This window comes from Chionomys nivalis, chromosome 1 (assembly GCF_950005125.1).
Source record: "Chionomys nivalis chromosome 1, mChiNiv1.1, whole genome shotgun sequence".
In the NCBI taxonomy this organism is placed as follows: Eukaryota; Metazoa; Chordata; class Mammalia; order Rodentia; family Cricetidae; genus Chionomys; species Chionomys nivalis.
The window spans coordinates 141,499,102-141,519,384 of record NC_080086.1 but is presented as its reverse complement, the minus strand read 5'-3'; the positions used below and the strand labels follow the sequence as shown (position 1 = coordinate 141,519,384).

The window sequence follows — 20,283 nt, the reverse complement described above, 5'->3', positions numbered from 1 at the left end:
TCTGCTCAGAAAGCTCACCGTGCCCTCCTCTTCCCTCACAAGACCACAGTTCCTATAGGAGGGGGCAGAATTATGGCATGCACCGTTCGGTCACTCGGGTTTTCCCTTCACCTCAGCCATCCCATCTCCCAGAAGGAGTCAGTAAGGAATAGTGTCCACCTACGGAAATAGGGTCCATCTAAGGAAATGGCGTCCACCTAAGGAAATACTATCCCAGCCAAGGAAACAGTGGCTAAGGAAAGGGTGTCTATCTAAGGAAACAGTGTTCATTAAAGTCTCAGACTCCGTTGGCATATAGAGCCACCTGTGCGCCAGGGAATAATAAGACCTTTTTCTGGTTCGGGGAAATACCCCAGGAAATAGGATAGGTTTCTGGGTGGAACAGATTTATTTTATATTCAGTTGGGCAGGGTCTATCCACTGAGAGCCGAGTTAGAACCTGAAAAGGGGAGAGGAGCTCACCACAGAAATAACTTTCTTGCAAAAGCCAAGAAACTTTCAAGAGATTTTTATTTATTTTTTAATCCTTAGACATCAAGCAGTACCATACAGAGGAAATGTTTACCGGTCACGTCTACATGCCCTTGCTTTTGTTTCCTTCACATGTGTGTATGTGGGGGAGGGGAGTGGGAGTGTGAGGAGTGGGGTGGGGTATGTGAATGAGCATGTTCCACAGAGATCAAACTCCTCGGCTGTGTGCCTTAGGTTCCTCTTCTTTCCTTTTCTGATAGGGTCTCTCAGGAGGCTGGGGCTCACTGGTTGCTGACCAGGCTAGGCTGACTGGTCAATGAGCTCGAGAGAGCTACTTGTTGCTTCTCCAGCGTGGGGATTTCCAGTGCACAGCAGCATGCCTGGCTTTCAAATAACAGGGTTTCTGATCTTTATAGTCGCACTTTATAGAATGATCTCTCTCCCTGGACCCCACCCCTACCCTGGCCTCCCCCCTTTTCCCATCATGCTGTAGAACACTGTCCCTTGCCGCCTTCGTCAGGCCAGCTGTGGTGACCCATGAGTGAGCTTCAACTTGGGCTTATTTTAAGTGACCTTCCAGACTGGGTGGTATTGACATCCCTCACAGAAGAAACAGAGGGGAGGGGTTATTAGCCCCTCACCTAAGATGCCAGCCCTGCTCACCTCCCTTCCAGCAGTATATAGTTCTGCCCAAGATGCATGTGGTTGCATGGTACCCAGAGGCACTAGCGTATAAAGAGTGTGGAAGTTAACTGAACTCAGAGGAGACTTCATCTAGCCAGCTATGGGGAAGCCACCATTCAGGCCAGGGTGAGACTTCTTGTGATGTGGTGCCTTTGGTGTCACCCATGCTCCTATGAGTAAACTCTTCCTTACTCTGTAAGTAAGCTCACATTCATTGGTTCTCCAAGTTAGAGTATGATGGAGCTTTTACTTTAGTCTCTGACTGGTGCCCTATCTGCCTTCCATGCTGTTGGTTTGTTTTTCTATCCCACCCCCAGCCCCCAAAGCTAGGATTAAATCAAGAGCCTTGTGTGTGCTAGGTCAGCCCTTTAGCACTGAGACATACCCCAGCCCTTAAACCCTATCCCAGAAATGTGTAATTTGATCTCTTTGAAGTAGATGGACAATGGTAAGGGACCTCTCTCATTACTACCCATTCAAATAATAACAATGAAACATTTCAGATTCTTTCTCCCTTTTTATCAAAGGCACATATTAGAGTGGGGTGTAGCAGCGCATGTTCGAAATCCTAGCACTTGGGAGACTGAGGCAGGAGGATCATGAGTGCTGGAGCAGCCTGGGCTACATAGTGAAGCGCACATACACACACATACTAAAATGCAAATAACATCTGCAGCAAGGTCAGAACTTGATGGGCACAATATGGGCTTGAAAAAGCGTTGTGTTCATGCAGTCCTGGGCACTAGAAATATGAGTGGGATTTGTTTATTGAATTGAAATAAATTAAACCCATCATTCTGTCCTAATTTAAGTAAGTGCCTGCTCATTACAGACTTGAAATAAGCTGGGTGAAAATGTCATTCAGTATATATCAGGTCCAGACACCAGCATGACCAAAACCTCAGGCATCACTTATAACATACATCCATGGATGCTGAGGGTCGCGTCTATGCTCTCCTTTATGAAATACCTTCTGTCTTATGCAAGAGTCCTTCTGGGGACTTTAATCCCACAGCCTCCTCTCTGAGGACTTTCCCAGTGATGAAGACCATTACATTGTATTTGCATATGAGGTACTTGCCTGGATTTTCAGGATTAAATTGATGAGGTATAGCATGGCTCTCAGTTCCTCCAGCAGCCAGGCGGTGGCTGGGTAGGCTAACTCATCCTAAGATCTGGCTAACAGATACCAATGTCAAGTCTGTTCTTCTGCAGCACAAATATGGCAATGTGAGGCACACATGCTCGGCTACTCAAGTGGGTCCTGCCATCTCTGCTGCACGATCCACCAAAAACCACACTTCTCTCTTTTTTTCTTATTTTGGTGTCAGAATCTTAATGAACTTAACCTGGAAGAAGAGTCCAGTTTGATACTGTTTCTGCCACACCAGGAAATGATTGACAGGACATCTATCTGGAGAGCTCTCAGCGGGTGGATGATGCTACCATGGTTACTGAAGACTTTTAAACTCCATTAGCTCTCGTTAACTTTAAGCATCTAAAAGCATTTAATCCCTCAGCATTTCAAAGCAAAGGGAGAAGCTTCTCTCTCTTTCTCTTTCTCTCTCTCTCTCCACATAACCCCAGGCATACAGGCACTGCCATCCTGCCCACAGAGAAAGGAACGCAGACACGTCTGATACAAGCATTCCTTGGAATTCAGCGATGACGCACAGACAACCCTTTCATAACTGCTCCGCTTCTGGGAAGCCCCGTGGAGGCTCACACAGAGTGCCCAAGAGCCAGCTGCTCTGCAGGGACTCTGAGCTTCTAGAGCAGAGAAGACCATTGCATACACCCACTTAAACATGAAAATCGAGGCCCGTAGCAGGGTGAAGACTTGATAGATCAACTAAAACTGGAACCCAGGGCTCCTGGCTGTGAGGCAGATGCCCTCTCTGTTTGCTTCTGGCTCGGGTAGCCCCCTTAAGCAATGATTCTTCCCATCTTTCAGTAGGGACTGAATGAGAGAAGGTCCAGTCCCTGTCTCAGTCTGTCCTCCACTAGGCCCATCTCTCCTCACTGCAGATTCCCACGGGGCTTTATCCTTGCCACTTTCATGGAAGGTGGTACTTTCGTTTGTAAATGATGTAACCTCTTCCAGGCCCAGAGACACCGGCAATAAGGGACATAGATGCATTTGCATAGTGCACAGAATCCCTTCAGAAACATCACCTACTGAGTTTCTCAACAGATGAGTGCAGATTTGCATCCAGACACTTCTTATGCTCTACGACCTTTATATAGCTTCCACCTTGCAACTTAGTGACCACGCCCCTTATTAAGACTGATGCTCAACTGTTAACAGACACTGTTTCTGTTTGATTGTAGGCTTTGAAAAAGATCATGACTGGATCTCATCGCTGAGGGAACCAGGGAATAAAACATCCTAAAAAGGGGGACTGGAGAGATGGCTCAGCAGTCAAGAGCACTGGGTGCTTTTCCAGAGGTCCTCAGTTCAATTCCCAGCACCCTCATAGTGGCTCACAACCATCTATAGTGGGATCTGATGTCCTCTTCCGGCATAAAGTACATGCATATAGAGCACTCATACATAAAATAAATAAATCTAAAAATCCTAATAAGAAGAGCAAACAGAGGAAATCAGACTCTTGATTTTACCCAATTCTGGAATTCCTCAAAGGGAGTTAAGAAGTGTTACCCATGAAGACCAGCAAGATGGCTCCTTGAATAAAGGCTTGCTGCCAAACTGACGGCCTGAGTTCAATCCCTGGGTCCTCCTATGAGAGAACTGATTCCCACAAATTGTCCTCTGACACCTACAAATGCTCCCTCTCAGATAAATAAATACTTGTAATTTTGAGAGAGAGAGAGAGAGAGAGAGAGAGAGAGAGAGAGAGAGAGAGTTCTACACAGGGCAGACCCACAACCCAGAAGCTATCTGAAGGTGGCATTTAGGATCTACATAGAAAGTGTCTCAGGCGTCTCAGCCGAAATGGCATTTCTTCAGAACAACATGTATTAGTCACCACAGAAGCCTGAGGTGAAACTTGGCTGCGAACAAATAAACACGCGGCTGCCTGGTGGCCAAAGGGTTCCATGAAGTCTGTCTTGCCCCAGCACAGCAGAATCCGGGACACAAATCTGTCGTGGAGTTCAGACGGAGAAGACAGGAGTGCCTGGACCTTAAGGGTCAAGGAAACATTGAGATGACAGATCCACCATACCAAACTATCCTTCTCAGAGCCTGCACAGCCTGGGTCAGGCCTTGATGAGAGAGATCCTATAACATGGAGACCTGTTTAACCAGTCACAGTCCATGCAACGGAGAGGCACAGGGTGGTGCAGCCACCGAGCTGTAGGACAGCAGGCTGAGGTGGGGCTTCCGTGTGTCGTGGAGCATTTCTCTATGACATGAATATGCCAAGTGAAGAATCTCTCTCCCTCTGCGCTCTCTCTGTCTCTCTCTGTCTCTCTCTGTCTCTGTCTCTCTCTGTCTCTCTGTCTCTTGCAAACCCTGGGTTCCGGGGGGCGTAGCTCAGAAATGGAGCATGCTTTGCACCTAAGAGGTGCTGGTTTCATCCCACAGCACTTACAACAAAAAAGCAAAACATAACCAACCAGGTACCTCCCAATAATATGCAAATTCCTTAGGAGATGAATTTGGGTTTTCAAAGATTATAAGGGTGGGGGAAGCACCTCTTTCAGTCAGAGTTGGCAGAATAGATGCATGAAATGCTGCCTTGTAACCATGGGGGAAGCCAGTATTTTGTACCTACAATCTCTAATCCCACTTAGTCCCAACCTCAGTCAACGTTGGGGAATCTTTTATCCCTTCTTTCGGGAGCTAGGCTGGAGCAGAATCTCTCGTGCACCATCACCGGGGCTCCTGATGAAGGATGCTCAGGGCCTAGGAGAGCCCCACCCATTAATACTCATTTGTCTCAGGAAACTCCAGAGCAGGGACTGCAGGCTGGGCACACGGGACTCTGAACCTGTTCCCACCGAGCTTGGAGACACTGCCTACATTGAGAACGGTTTCACGTTCTAGCACGGACTTGCTCCCTCAACCCCTTTCAGAACTGTTTCACACGAACACAGGCTTGCTCCCCTCACCTCTTCCTGGTTTTCTTCAGTACTGAGGATGGAGTAGCACAAACTTTCTAAATTCAATGTGCAATAGTTGATACAGTTTAACTGTTTGCCTCCCAAAACGTTTGTGTTGGAAACTGCCTCTTAATGTCATAGTTAGTGGTGTGTGGAGGTAGGACCTTTGAAGACGACTGGGCTATGGGGATCCCATCCTCATAACAGACCACAACTAAATGTCCCCCCAAATCCCCATATATTAAAGTTTTAGTAACCAGCCTATGTGGTACTGGGAAACGGCGGAACCCTTAGTAGGTGTCACACCACAGGATCAAGGCACTGGAAGGAGTAGAAGGGCCTGTCACTTCTCTGTTTTACTCTGGCCACCATGACCACCACCTTGTCATGATAGTCTGCCTCAGGGCGAAGCAGCCATGGCTACAACCCCTCTGAAACCATAACCCTTTTGAGTTGATCATCTCTGACATTTCATCACAATAACAGAAAACTGGCTATCACAGTGGAGTTTTCAAGGGAGCAGGTCTGCTATTGAAGCAAGCTTTTACCCTCTCATGTGAGGTCCTCTGTTCACTTTCTGCACATGCTTCCCATGGTCTTGTCTTACATACTGATAATAAGTGGGGTGGTTTGAAGAAATTGTTCCCCAAAGGGAGTGGCACTATTGGAAGGTATGGCTTTGTTGGAGTAGGGATAGTCTTGTTGAAGGAAGTGTGTCCCTTTTAGGGTGGGCTTTGAGGTCCCATATATGCTCAAGCCATGCCCAGTATCTCAGTTCACTTCCTGTTGCCTCCATATCAAGATGTAAAACTCTCAGCTCCTTCTCCAGTGTCATGTCTGCCCATATGACACCATGATGATAATGTGCTAAACCTCTGAAAGTGTAAGCCACCCATTTAAATGTTTTCCTTTAAAAGAGTTGTCGTGGTCATGGTGTCTCTTCACAGCAATGGAAACCATAACTAAGACAATAAGGTCGTGATGGAGGAGGATTTTCAGCAGCTCTCTACTGCGTGTTAGAATAAAATCCATCCTTACTCAGCCCAAGAGTCTCTGCTCAGCCTGAGCTTTGCTGTTCCCTAGCTTCTCTCATCCCCTCCCCCCTCAGGCCTCACCAAGAGAGACATTCACTATTCACAAACCCAGTTCCTCCGCACCTCTTGGCTGTTCCCTGATTCTCAAATCTCACTCTTCCTGCATCCATCCGCTGAAAGGCTCTCTAGAGAGGTCCCTCCAGACCTCTAACCCTAGGAATGCCCTGCTCCATCTCAGGAAGAGTCAGCATTTCCCACTTTATAATTATGTATTTTCTTGCGTGCTTACACCTTGCCCCACTAAAGAGTGAACGTCCATGTTTCCATTCATGAGTCAAAGTGCTAACCCCCAGCATGATAGCCTCGGAGAGGCTTAAATGATACCCTGGAGATGAAGTTCCCATGGTGAGATTAGTGGGCTTAGAAGAAGGGGCAGGACAGTGCTATCTCGTTTTCTCCATCTGTCCCTCAAGGATGCAGGTGACCATCTGTAAACCAGGTAAAGAGCTGACTAACCCTGACTCTGCTAGAGGCTAGTTTCATAACCCTTGCCTCCAGGGCTAAAAGAAATAAATAGCTGTTGTTTAGACTACAACAGAATCTGAGCTAGTTTGTCATATGGATGACCACCACCAATTTTATATTCCTTTAGCGGTGCACTCTATAGAGCCCACACTGGCCTCAAAGATACTCTCTTTTAGGCTTCGCCCCAGGGTGCCGGGATTACAAGTAAGCACAGCCAGACCCAGTGAAAACAATGCCTGAGCCTTTTGTTTTCAGGTTTGGTTTTGTAGTACTGGGGCTTGAACCCAGGACCTCGTGGACTCTGGACACATACTCTATCATTGTGTTATAACCCCAGTTCTCAAGTATTAATTCACCCTTTCTCCCAGGGAGATCTTATGATAGTAGGTGTTGAGTTAACATGTTGAAGAACTGAAACTCCAAAGAGCAAGGAAGAACCAGGATTTACAGTTTACACCAGTCTTCCTCCCAGGCTAAGGAGCCAGCAAAGCACTTCACAGCCCTGGAAATGTCCACTTCCTTATTAGATATGCTAAAGCACCTACCACTTACTCTTGCCGTTCACTCTTCTGTCCCCCCACCCCCACCCACATAACCTCTGGGAAGGTTGCCAGATATCAAGAAGAGAAGCAAGCCATTGGGGTGTAAAGGATAGAGGAGACAAATAAAAATGTAAAAACTGGGTGTATTTAGAACAGTTTAAACTCTGTCACGTTCACATGAGACCCATCCTCGTAGGGTTTCTGTGCTCCCCGCCCCACACACCTGCCTGCCATAAAGGCATATTTTACTGCATTCAGGAGACATTATCACAAATTAAATATTACAATACACTCTAATAAAGTTAAGTCTATACCCGTAACAAGGCTGTTGGGTTTCTGTGTGTGTGTGTGTGTGTGTGTGTGTGTGTGTGTGTGTGTGTGTGTGTGTGTGTTACAGTCCAAACAATGGTTGGGGTTTAAGTTATCTGAGGGGCACAGGAGGAAGCTCCTACTTCCGCTCCTTAAACTGGCAGAAACACCGCTCTGCAGGAAACATGCACACACCTGCTCTTAATGACAGATAGGAGCTTGGAGAGGTGGGTGGGGCCAGAGGAGAGGGCGGGGTCCCACTGAACATCGAGGCAGAATTTAAGAACCCAGGCTTGTTGGGCTGGCTTCAAACCCTGAGTGGAGCACTGTTGACTTGGGGTTAGTTCTTTAACCTCACGGGACTTCAGCTCCCCTACCTGGAAGAGGGGAGATACAACTAAGGGCTTGGGGCTGTTGGGAAGACTAAGTGAGGGGAAAAACAAAACAAAACCAGAAGCCATCCTGCATCTTCTTAGCCTAGCGTGTCACACAGCAAGTCTGTTGACATTATCTGGAATCTGCCGCATCATCATCACTTCATCCCCGAACCGAGCATCAGCCCAGTTCTTCCAGATGAGTGCCGGCCCTAATTTTACAGATGCCAGAGCCCAGGCCAAGGTCACAGGAGGAGATGGTAAAACTAGCCGTGGAACCACAGTGGCCATCATTATTACTATCACCATAGTAATTACCACTTACTGGATGCTAGGTGAGGTGGAGGGTGCCTCACAGATTAGCTCATCATTGGCTCAAAACACCCTGTTTGGGAAGAATGTCCTATTTTACAAACGAAGACACCACTTTTAGCTTAGGAGCAAAGTAATAACATGACCCCTCCCCCCACACACACACATACACTCATGAGTCCAAAGCCCAAGGTTTCTTCCACAACCATCTGTTATCTACTTTACGGAGATCAAGAGCCTGCACTTGAAGCCCAGGAAGCAAGCCCGGTTGCATGTTTTTGAAATCTCCACTGTAGCAGGCATGGCAATACTTGCTTTCAATCAGCACTCGGCAGGCAGAGGTGAGAGGATCCATATGAGTTGGACACCAGTCTGGTCTACATAGTGAGTTTCAGGACAGCTAAGGCTACTAGTGAGACCCTGCCGCAAACAAATAGCAATAAAATAAAATTTAAAACCCCATCGTTAAATGGAGCCAGGAATACCCTCTCAAGGCAGGGTCTATAGTCCTGTGGTATGCAGAGACTGCCTGTCCCCAAAGGAAAGCCTAGCCTCCTACCTACTTCCTTCCAGAAAGTTTTCCCTATAGGTCATAGAAATCCCTATGGGATTTTGCTAACATGAAGCACAGAAGTTCTTGTCCACTGTGTTTTCAATCTTCTAGGAATTAGAAATAACACACATATTCTCCTAAGGAAAAGTTCACCTTCTTACAGCTCCTCTATTGCCAAAGAAGTTTCTTCATGAATACGTGACTGTCTTCTGTAGTGGCATATGGTTGTGAAAGCATCCACAGAGTCATTAACTACTACCCCCCACCCCCACACTTCTTACAACCCTAACCTATGTGGTGGGGACAATGAAACAGAAGAGTAAGTACATCTCCGTTCTAAAACAAATACGTAGCAGGATGCAGGCCTATAACCTCAGCTACCCGGAGATTGAAGTGGTAGGGCCCATAAGCTCGGTTTGAAGACTCACTGGGCTACAGACGGAGTTTAAGGACAGCCTGGGGAATTTAGTGAGACCCTGACTCAAGGTTTTAAAAGAAGAGGGCAGGGTTATAGCACAATGGCAGAACTCTCGCCTAGTATTTGCAAAGTCTTAGGTTGAGTCCCAAACACAACAGTAGCAATGCTGATGACGATGTGCCGAGAGCTAGTGCTAGTCGGGTGCTCACTGGGTCATTTCCTGGGCCCTTGTCTTCAACCATCTATTACTCCTTTAAAATACAGTTTTCTGTAATTCAGAGGAAAATTACTTGTCAGCAAAAACAAATTCTAAGGTGAGTTTTCTGAGTAGCCGGTTGGTTTTAAGGAAGCATGGCACTTCGTTGCCTTGTTGGCTACAAAAAAGTTCATCTCTTACTAGAGACCCTGTTGCATCAAAGGCCGGGCTAGGGCCCCATCAGATGACAGACTGCTCTCCATGGGTTGGCAGGAAAGTGAATGGAAAGGGTGGAGCCTCCTGCTGTAGCTGACTTGGCCTAGGACTCTTGGCCCACTGTTTGGTGCCTGCCAATTTCAGATGAAATTCAAGTTTAAGTAAAGCATCCAAGCCAGGAAGTCTTGTCTTGGCCAGTGCTCCAGCCCTGGCTGAATTCCATCAGCTAAAATAAAAGACAGCAACTACTCCCTCTTAATACAGAGTCAAGTTTAGATGAAATATATGCCCTCCCCGAGCCTCCACAGATAGACTCACAATCGTAGACATATAATAGCAAGCTGCTACAGGCCATGCAAGTCCATATCAGCTCTCTTAACTTCATCGTGCCCAAAACCCTCCAAAGGAAAAACGTAGAAGAAACTGTCGTTTAAAAATTCAAATCCTAGAAATCAAATGCCAACTATTTTCAGAAGTGAACCTTTTCCTTTGAATAAGAGACACAGCCTTGTTATGTTTGGTTGAAGCAGATTTCAGTGACCACACAGTTACAGACACTTGTCCTCCATGCCTCCGTGGCTTCACAGTTTATATTTTGAATGTCTTATCTAAACAGTGTTACTGCTGTTAACTCTGGCAGTGACAGTCCCAATGGAGTGGGGACCTTTCAGGTAAGAGGCAGGCATCAGTAAGGACAGGTTTTGGAATTCTCTTCTACAGATTCCTAACTCCTTGGTCTTTGATGAAAGAGTCCCTAGCCAACAGTCAAGAGCAAAGCAAGAACACCGAGTGCAACGTCTCAGGCTGTCACCAGCATGCGAGCCGTGTGTGCTGCATCAAAACGGCTCAGGCTGTTGCCAGCGGTAGAGTCATGTGTGCTGCATCAATGTTGAGTCCTGCTGACAGCCCAGCTTTCTTGAAAGCAACTGTTTAAAAGTATATTTGGTGTGGAAGGGCAGGAGAGCAAGGTTTTAAGGAAGACAGTTTCCAAACGAACACACTCCATCACTGTAATAAAATAGATAATTGTGGTACATAAATTACCACTACTCTGTCTTCCCGTAGCGGAGCCCCTGCCATGAACCAGGTAATGTTAGCTTACCCACTCTGTGCAGACTTTATCAGTAAGAAAAGAGAGGCTCAGAGTGGTCCTTTTTAACTTGCAGCAGATCACATCACTCAAGTGACAGAATCAAAGATTGGAAGCAGGTTTACTGGGTCTCCATGCTACAAAACCAAAACCTATTCTGGCAGCCTTTGAAAGGGGCCTCTAGGGCCTGGGTTTTAAGCCTGCCTCTCCCCTGGCCAGCATATACCAGGAGGCCTGTCCATTTTCCCGTGGCTCCTGGATCACAATCACTGGCATCTACTACCAGGTACGAACAGGGGGACTCTCCTCTCCAACAGACTTCCTGGAAATTAGCCCTGAACAATCCAGGTTTTTTGTTTGTTTGTTTGGTTGGGTTTTCCAGACAAGGTGGTTTCTCTATAGCTTTGGAGCCTGACCTGGAACTAGCTCTTGCAGACCAGGCTTGCCTTGAGCTCTCAGAAATCTGTCTGCCTCTGCCTCCTGAGTGCTGGGATTAAAGGTGTGCACCACCAGCTCCAGGTATTCTTAAAATCTAAAGCGTTTGAGGAAGCAGTCAGACTCTGTCCTGCAGGCATACCATTGGCTTCACCCTTAAAGGCGACCCTGCCAAGCAAGCATTGTCTTGCTTCCTTCTTTTGTATCCCATGAAACTCAAAGGAAGTCCTCCCTCGACCTCAGGACCTTAGGAGGTCCCTGGAAACAGCCAACCTGTCTGCAGGCTGCACTCGGGAAGGTCCCACTTAGCAGGCACTTTCTTTTGGCGGCTACCCTTAGGTCTCTGGCTCCTAACCCTTACGTGCACATTGGAATTGCCCGGACAGTTCTGAAGCAATAGCCTAGAGATTCCGACAGAATTGGACTGTGGAATGGTCTGGTCATCTGGATCTACACGGTTCACACTTGATGATTCTAAGCTGCAGACTGGCGAGCTGAGAATAGGGACCTCAGATCACAGTGGGATCCTCGATTCCGCTGTCTCTGAAATGCACGCCTCCGAACCTGGGCTGCATTTGGAGCTCGCGGTGCTTCTCCGCCCGGTTTCAGCCAGAACTTTTCGACAGCAGCCTTACATTTCCTCAGCTGATCCGGAGAGCGTGCTCGCACCAACCCCCACGACTTACCAAATTGACAGGACTTTGACTCCGGTGGCGTGGGAGCGCGGTGATCCGCAGTGCTGGAATCCGGTGACTAGGGTCGCGGATAGAAAGGGACAGCAGCAGCAGGCGGGCAGAGCGGGCACTGCGGCTCGCGGTCCGGGAACGGGGACTGGCGGGAACCACGGTCGCTCCGCCTGGCCGCGCCCGGGCTCGGGTGGGCTCCCGGGAGAAAATGGGGCGGAGCGGGCGGACGAGGCGGGGACCGGCCGTAGCGCTGTTCCCTGTCACTCTTCCCCCGCCAGAGCCGTGCACACTGCCCTGGACCAGCCGCCCCAGCGGAGCGGTAGTGGGCAGGCCCCAGAGTTCGCCTAGGGGTGACACACTGGGAACTCGTCGTGCCAGCTCTGCCACGGCCGCTGAGAGCCAAGGTCCGCCCTCTGAAAGTGCCACCCAGAGCCTGTAACCACAACCAATGCCCGGACCGGGGCGGGAAGGCTTGTTAAATGGAGTCTGTGCCTCGCAAGAAGCTGCCCACTAAGCAAATTTCATTTTGATCTACTTTCAAATACCAAAGCTTTCTTCCCGTCTGTCGTGAAGTCTTCTCTTGACCCTGAACGTTTTAGGGCCTTTTTTCATTTACTGTAACGTGAAGGAATTGTTAACATGCTAACACATTTTCCGAATAAATATTTTTAAACGTTGTTAACAGTTAATCAACGGGGCTTTTGAATACGTGACCAGATAGTCACAGCTATGAAAACTCGCGTGAAGGCTGCCTTCTGAGAAAAGCAAAAGCGAAACTTCGCCACAGTGTGTAAGGGTGTAAGTGCGAGGGCGGTGGAGGGGGCGCAGCCCACGATTCTCCTCCTGCAGTGTGCTGCAGTGCTTTGTGCCACAGGGACAACGTTCTTCTAAGAGTCTGCTGTTTCCAAGGGCTGGAGACCCAGGACCAAATGCACGGGGCACCTCTGGCTCATTGCTTGCATTTACTCTACTGTTCTTTGCTTAATCTAGTCACTTTTTTTTTTTTTTTTTTTTGAGACGGCTGTTCCTTGCTTGTTCTTGTGGTCTTTTTTTGGGGGGGGTGATTGTACATTAATGAAGATTTGGAAGAAGTAGTGCACAGATCCACGCATCCTTAACCCAATTTCCCCCTAGCCCTGTGGAGCTTTGTACGGTCCCGAAAGACTCGGTAAGCAGAAAATAGACAGTACTACAGTCAGCATACAGACCAGGGCCACCAGAAGCATATCTTTACATCATCCGGCCCTCTGCTCAGTCTCTGGCAACTGCAAACTCGTTCCCATTTCTATGATTTTTCAAGATTTAAATACATGGGATCGTGCATAGGTTGAATTTGGGATAACATTTTAAATGCTGTATGGCCTTTCTTTGTGTGTGTTTAAGTGTGTAAGCTCATGCACACCATGGTGCACGTGTGGAGGTCACGGAACAACTCGCAGGAGTTGATTTTCTCTTCCCACCATGTGGATTTGGGAGTGGATTGAACTCGAATTCGGCAGCAGATCCTTTACCCACTGAGCTATCTCACCAGCTCTGGATAGCATTTCGCTGTTGCGTTTTCATTTAGTATAATCCTGAAAGGATTCGCATAGACCATTGTTTCTATCAATAGTTACTGCCCTTGTATTATTATTGTTGGGCACTATTCAAGATATGAGTCCTGTGGCTTTATAAAAAAGCACTGCTCACCTGTTCACAGACGACTGGGCAAATTTTACTTTGTTTACTGTGAGGAAACTGTTCTGCTCATTCCCACACAAGCTTGTGTGTCAGCTGAAGTCCTCGTTTCTGCAGGTCAATTTCTCAAAAGCCTGCTGAGCTATCTCCTGTAATGGCTAAAGCATTTCCCATTCTCACCATCAACCTGCCAAGGGGCTGCTTCATGGCTCTTCACCAGCCTCTGGTGCTGTTTCATCTTGGCCGTCTGGCCAGCTGCATTGTCCTGGTGAGACATCGCTGTGGTTTTAGCTGCTGCTGCTGCTGGACTTCTTACATGGACCTACTTGCCATCTGTATATTCTCTTGAGGAAAACCTGTCTCCGTGTCTCTTGTTCACTTTCTAAGTGCTGTAGGTTCTATGTGTGGCTTGTAAATATTTTCTCCTATTCTTTGCCTTTTCTTTCTTCCTCTCCCTTCTTTGCTTCCTTCCCTCTCTCTGATAGGGTTTCCCATGTTCCAGGCTGTCCTAAAACTCATGAGATTGTCAAAGATGACCTTGAACATCTAGTCCGCTTCCCAAGAGCTGGGATTGCAGACATATGCCACCATGGTCAGACACCATCGACCAAACCCAGGGCATGCCAGGCAAGGGCTGTTAGCAACCAAGCTACATACCCCAGACCCCTGCTTGCCCTTTCGTTTTGCGAGGTCCAGCTTACTCACCTTCCCTTTGACCAATAATGCTTTTGGAGACAAATCCGAACTCTGCCAACTCCCAGATCTTAAAAATGACAATTAGGTCTTTTTTCTAATAGTTTTATAGGTTTGGGATTCTACTATTTGCTTGTTTGTTTTCCTTTAGCAGGGTCTTGTTATAGAGCCCAAACTGGCCTCACACTATGGTCCTCCCCCAATTCTGGGGTTATAGTCTGTGCCACTATGGCTGGTCAGGTCACAGCAGACATTTGTTCTGAGACTCTAGAATCCTCCCTCTCTGTATCTCCATCGCTGATTCAGGATCGTTAGCTATAAAGGTTCTCCCATACCTTGGCCAGAAGTCAGTTTGGTGTGTTCTCCAGGGTCTTTCCTCTGCTCCATTGCCCTATGCAGATATCCGTTCACCAGCGATTATGCTGAGTTCTCATTTTATTCTCTCTCTTCTGAAATTGCTTTACCTGTTCCACTCTGACATTTTAGAAAAATGAGTCATGTTGCAACTTTGATAGCAGTTTGTTCATTCTGATCCGGGTTCAGGAAGAAGCAGCAATTTTACTGTGGGTCTTCCCTGCAAATATTTCCTTCGGGTCTTCCCACACACGACTGTTACATTTGTTACCCGTTCACGTTTGTTCACTTTGATTCTTTTCACTAGTGTTTTGTAGTTTTTACCACACACACCCTGCTTATAGTTTTCTAAGATTTAAATTTAAACATTTTCATGGGTTTTGGCTTCTTTTTAGCTATCTTTTTGAAATAGAAGCTCGTTGTGTGGTCCTTGTGGGCCTTGCTTGAACTCACAATCTTTCCTCCTCGGCCTCCCAAGTGCAGTGATTATATGCATAGCTAGCATTTTCATTTTTTGGAATGCCATTGTATACATGATTGGTCAAAATTACAATGTTCTAGCCCAAGTGGGAAATTGTGGTGATTCCTTTAAGAGGTAAATATATACACTCCATCATTCTGCTCCTAGCTGTAAATACAAAAGAAATAGAAAGTAGTACTCAAAAATGTGTACAAAAACATTTTAAAACTATGTGTTCTTAAATGTTCTTGGAAGAAATATTCATAATTGAATATGAGAACAGTCCAGATGCTCACGATGGGATGAAGGCTAAACAAAATGAGGTGTATGCAGACAGCTGTGGTGTTCATTCGTAGAAAGGGATGAGACTGAGGTGCCTACTACGGTAATGGTAGCTGGAGGACACTGGACTGGAGAGCTACACAAACAGGCACTTGAATGATCCCGTTTACATGAAATACACATGCTAACTAAATCCACATACACAGGGAACAGACTAGAGGTTGACGGGTAGGAGAAGGGAAGGCAGTACCTTTGCACCTGTTTCACTTGGGGTGGCGTGTTTTGAAACTGGAGGTGGTTCTAACACTGAGTGTCTAAAAGGTCAACTGTCTGCTTAAAATGGCTGCTTTATAAAAATAGAGATAAAAATCTGCAAGTGGTATTCCTTTTAAATATTTGCTTTTTTAATGTGCATGAGTGTTCTGCCTGCATGAATGTGTGCTGCATGCATACCTGGTACCTGCGGAGACCAGTAGATGGCATCAGATCCTGAGCTACCTACCATGTGGGTACTAGGAACAAAACCCGAGTTCTTTGGAGAAGTAGCTGGTGCTCTTAAGCACTTGAGCTCTCTCTGGCCCCGCTATTTTTTTGCTTTTGCTATACTGGGGATCAAATGCAGGGCCACACACCGTAGGCAAGCTGTCTCCTCCTGAGCTACAGCCCCGGGGAGGTTGTATTTTTACTTTAAGCGCCTATGTGTTTGTCTCTAGTGTAAAGGAATTCAATGGATTTTTATTTATTTATTTATTTTGTATTTTATCTTGTATCCCCTGATCCAACTGGACTTACTTTGTTAATTGTAGAGATAAAACAAAACCTCCCTTGGTATTTTCTATATGGACAATTATGTCAACCATGTATAAATAAGGATGGTTCAATCTACTTTTAAAAACAATGGCTACATCTAAAATGTGTGTTTGCAAAAGAAGTCAGAGAAAAACCTGAAGGAGTCGGTTTTCTCCTTCTACCATGTGGGTCCTAGGGAGCAAACTCAGGCTTGGCAACAAAATTGTTCTCAATTTTAGGGGGAAAGCATTTAGTGTAGTGTTACCAAGAACAGTTTTTATAAACTCTGTAAAATTTAGTTTCCTTTTCATATTTTTCTTAATGTTTTAATTGTGAATGCTGTTGACTTGTGCCAAATGCTTTTCCTGCATCAGTTGATATGTGGCTTTTTTCTCTTTTTTATTTCATTTTGTCACTGAAATGACTTGACAGATTTGCAGACACAACACCATTATGAGGTCTCTGGAATAAACCACTTTGTCATGGCTCACAAGTCTTAGGTATGACCCAATCCTATTAACTCCTATTTCCTTAGGCTTCTTTCTTCTTTTAAATCCACAGTCACTCACCTGTATTATTTTTCTTTGTATTATGGTGGTTTAGGTACCAAGTTAATACCAGAGTCATAAAAATGAATTAGGTAAATTAGCCACTGTCTGTTTCCTTGTCTCTCCACTTACCGTGTCTGAGACGAAGAAGGTTCTTGTTTGCTTTGGCTCATGTCTGCACCCCAGTCCCTCCCCTTTCAAACTGCTCCGCTCTCTGCAGTGGAAGTCTCTTGTAGACAGCACGAGGCTGGGTTATGTTTTAAATACATTTTGCCAATTTCTATCCCTTAATTATCATACTTAACTTGATTTTTACATGTTCACGTGTTTGCTAACATGTATGTATCTATACCACATGTATGCTTGGTGCTGAGGATACCAGGAGAGGGTGTTGGGATCCCCTGGAGCTAGAGTTATAGGTGGTTGTGTGGGTGCTGGGAACCAAAACCAGATCTTCTGAAAGAGCAGTAAGCACTCTTAACCTGAGATTTTTCAGCAGCTCCAATCGCACACTTAGACTACCTCCACTTCATTAGCATGCTGAAATACAACTCTGCCATTTTACTTTTGCTTTTAAGTTGGGCCTGGCTGAATTCATGATCCTCCTGCCTCAGCCTTTCAAAAACTAGGACCACAAGTACACACACAAGCTTTCTTCTTGTCTTCTAACAGATATGAGGTGTTTTCTTTTTTAAATTGAATTTTCCATTTTGAGTAAATCCTTTCTGCATTTCTTTTATTGGATGCCTACTGGTGTATTTTCCACATTCAAATAGGGGACCCTTATCTTCTTTGCTTTCCTCTTTAACTGTGCTCTGTGTTTTAGGACCTTAGTAGTTGGTGTGACACCTTTCACTGCATTGTCAAGTATAATTAGGAGACTGAGAAGGGAAGCCTATTGCATTCCTCCTAGTTTTCCTCCTCAGAACCCTTTCATTTTTATGATGCTCAGGGCCTTCTTTTATTATTTCTTTTCTGTTTATTTTCCTCGTTGTTTTGGGCAGGATGGCTGATAATTCTATTAATTTATTTTGACTTTTCCTTCTGTCTTACTTTGCCCTTCGTCTTAGAGATTCTGGGGATGTTTTTGGTTTTGGTTTCTTGTTTTCACAAAATGTGCTTTCTCTGGTCTCCACCATTTCTGACGGGTGAAGTAATCATCAACATTGCTTTCTCTCTCAAAGTGTTACTTCTCACTACTTCCAAGAAGTTTTGGTTTTCCAAACTTTGATTATGGAGTGCTTGGGCGTGTATTTTTTTGGGCTTCCTCGAGGCCCACCCAGCTTCTTTGTCCTTTGCAAAAGTCAGGATGTGCAGCCTACCCTCTTCCTGCTTTTTCATGTCACAAGTCAGCTCTTCTGTTAGGAATCAACCAGGCTCCAAAATCTCTTGGCTTTCTGGTTTTGCCTCCTACCTCTTGTATTTTTTTCCCACACTGGCAGCTACTGTTCATTCGTTCTTTCCTTTGCCCACTCACTGTGGTTTTATATCTCAGCTATGGTTTCTAATACTAAAATCACCATTCGGGTCTTTCTATCCTCTGCCTTACTAAGGCTGTTTTCCCTGGCTTTTAGCATGGTCCTGGGGCTTGCTGTGGCATCTCAGTGGTGCCTGTTTACTCAGTCACTACGTTAGGTGAAGGCATTCTGATGAATTGGGCACTTTGGCTGGGTGGTGTACATTTTGTTGTCTAGGATTTTCCTGGTTCTTGACACCTGACCATCAGTTGAAAGCTGAGTATACTGGAGATTTATGAGCCTCTGGGTCTCCTTAGGTCCTGTTTCAGCTGGCTCGCTCTGAATCCATTCTAGCATGGTGGGAGGGCAAGAAGGACCGCCAGTGATGAATGGGAACTGAGACCCCATGGCTCTGATGACACATGCAGGGAAGGTGGTGCTGCCAGGAGGTCCTGCCCAATGTTTGACACACACTGGTGGTGGGAAAGTGGCCATAGGCTGTCTTACTATCCCTGGAGTGTGTGAAAATCCAGGCTCTCCTCTGAGCCTCTGTTGAAATGGTGCAGTTGGAGTCTACAGTGTTTCTCCATGACCGACTGGCGTGTTTGAGCTCTAAATGTTTTATATAGCCAGGCTGTCCTTTTCCTGGTACCGTCACTAGAGCAGACTGTGTGTGTCCATGCATGACCTCTTACAAACCTGAACTGTACGAGGCAAAAGAGAACACAGAGAATTTAGCACAAGGGGCCTTGGGTCTTGAGGCCCTACTGAAGCCTCTGCCACTTCCCCATTCAGTCTTGTCCTAGTTTGTTGCATGAATAATAAGAGATTTTAGTTGTACTTAACTGGAGAAATAGAGAAAAGCACACCTACTCTGTCTTCCCAGCTATCAGTCTCCACACAACCCTATTTTAAACTGGTGTGGGTTTTCTGTCTGTCATTTTGAGATGAGGCTTCACTATGCTGACCAGACTGGACTCAGGCAATCCTCCCACCTCAACCCAGGACTATACCGAGTGCTAGAACAAGCACACAGATCCAGTCTAGCTAGGTTGTTGTTCTAAAAATAGCTATAAAACCTTCCTTTGTGTGAGTGTGTTCATGTGGGGGAGGGTGTGCAGATGCCAGAGGCCAACTTTGGTGTCATTCCTTAGGAGCCACCGACCTCCCTCTTCAGCAGCCCAGGGACTCTCCAAGCAGGTTAGGGTTGCTAGTTAGGGAGCCCCAGAGACCCACCAGTCTCTGCTTTTCCAGCATGAGGATTGCAAGCTTGCAATGCCATGCCCAGCTTTGTTGTTGTTGTTTATTTGGGTTTTGTTGTTGTTGTTTTGGACTAAGAACTGAACTCGGGTCTCATGCTTGTATGGGAAGCACTTTACCAACTGAGCAATTTCCCCAGATCTAAGTTTCTATTTTCTCTGCTTTCATTCCTGGGAACAACTGGGGCTAGCAAGTGGGAGCCAAGTCAGTCCTTCCTAAGGGTTCTGGTTTCTTCTCCGACTCTGTACAGGGCTATCTATATTCCAGGACGCTGGGGTCATTTCTTCCCAGTATTTGCCTTTCAGTTCATGATTCACCTCTCTTTTTCTGGGAGAGGGGCTGGAACAGTTTGAAGATTTCTCTTATTTTTCTGCAATCAGGATCTAAATGTAATTACTTTTCTTAGTTTTTCAAGAATTGTATTGTTTGTTAAAGGGCCCAAACCACTGGTTTAAAAAGAGTGAATCCCCTTCCACACATGATAGGACACAGCTGGAACTCTAGATCTAGGATGGTTGAAAGGCAAGACGACCCTGAATACAAGACCACTCTGAGCTATGTCTCAAAAAACAAAAGAAGTCCCAAAACTTGATATGATTGCTAATACTAAGTGCCAGGCTGTCCCAAGCTTGCCACATGTTTCCTCACGAAACTTCAGAATAAGCTTCAGATATAGGCGTTTTCATTATCCCCAGGGGAGACAGCTAAGGTACAGAGGCCCAAAGAAGCGCAAGTCTCACAACTGACAGTGGTGAGGCTCAGCTGGGCCTAGTGGCACAGGACTGTATGTACTCCCAACTACAGGAGAAGCAGAGGCAAGAAGGACACAGGTTTAAGGCCAGCGTGGCTC

At 46.2% G+C, this 20,283-nt stretch overlaps 1 protein-coding gene across 1 annotated transcript in view; it reads right to left on the bottom strand.

Annotated features, from left to right (window-relative positions):
• Nod1 (nucleotide binding oligomerization domain containing 1) overlaps positions 1-12,171 on the bottom strand; it is a 51,620-nt gene extending 39,449 nt beyond the window's left edge. Inside the window, exon 1 of the mRNA XM_057788659.1 lies at positions 11,914-12,171. The gene's annotated coding sequence lies outside the window, so the exon portion shown is untranslated. The remainder of the gene's footprint in view (positions 1-11,913) is intronic.
• Positions 12,172-20,283: the final 8,112 nt, after the last annotated feature.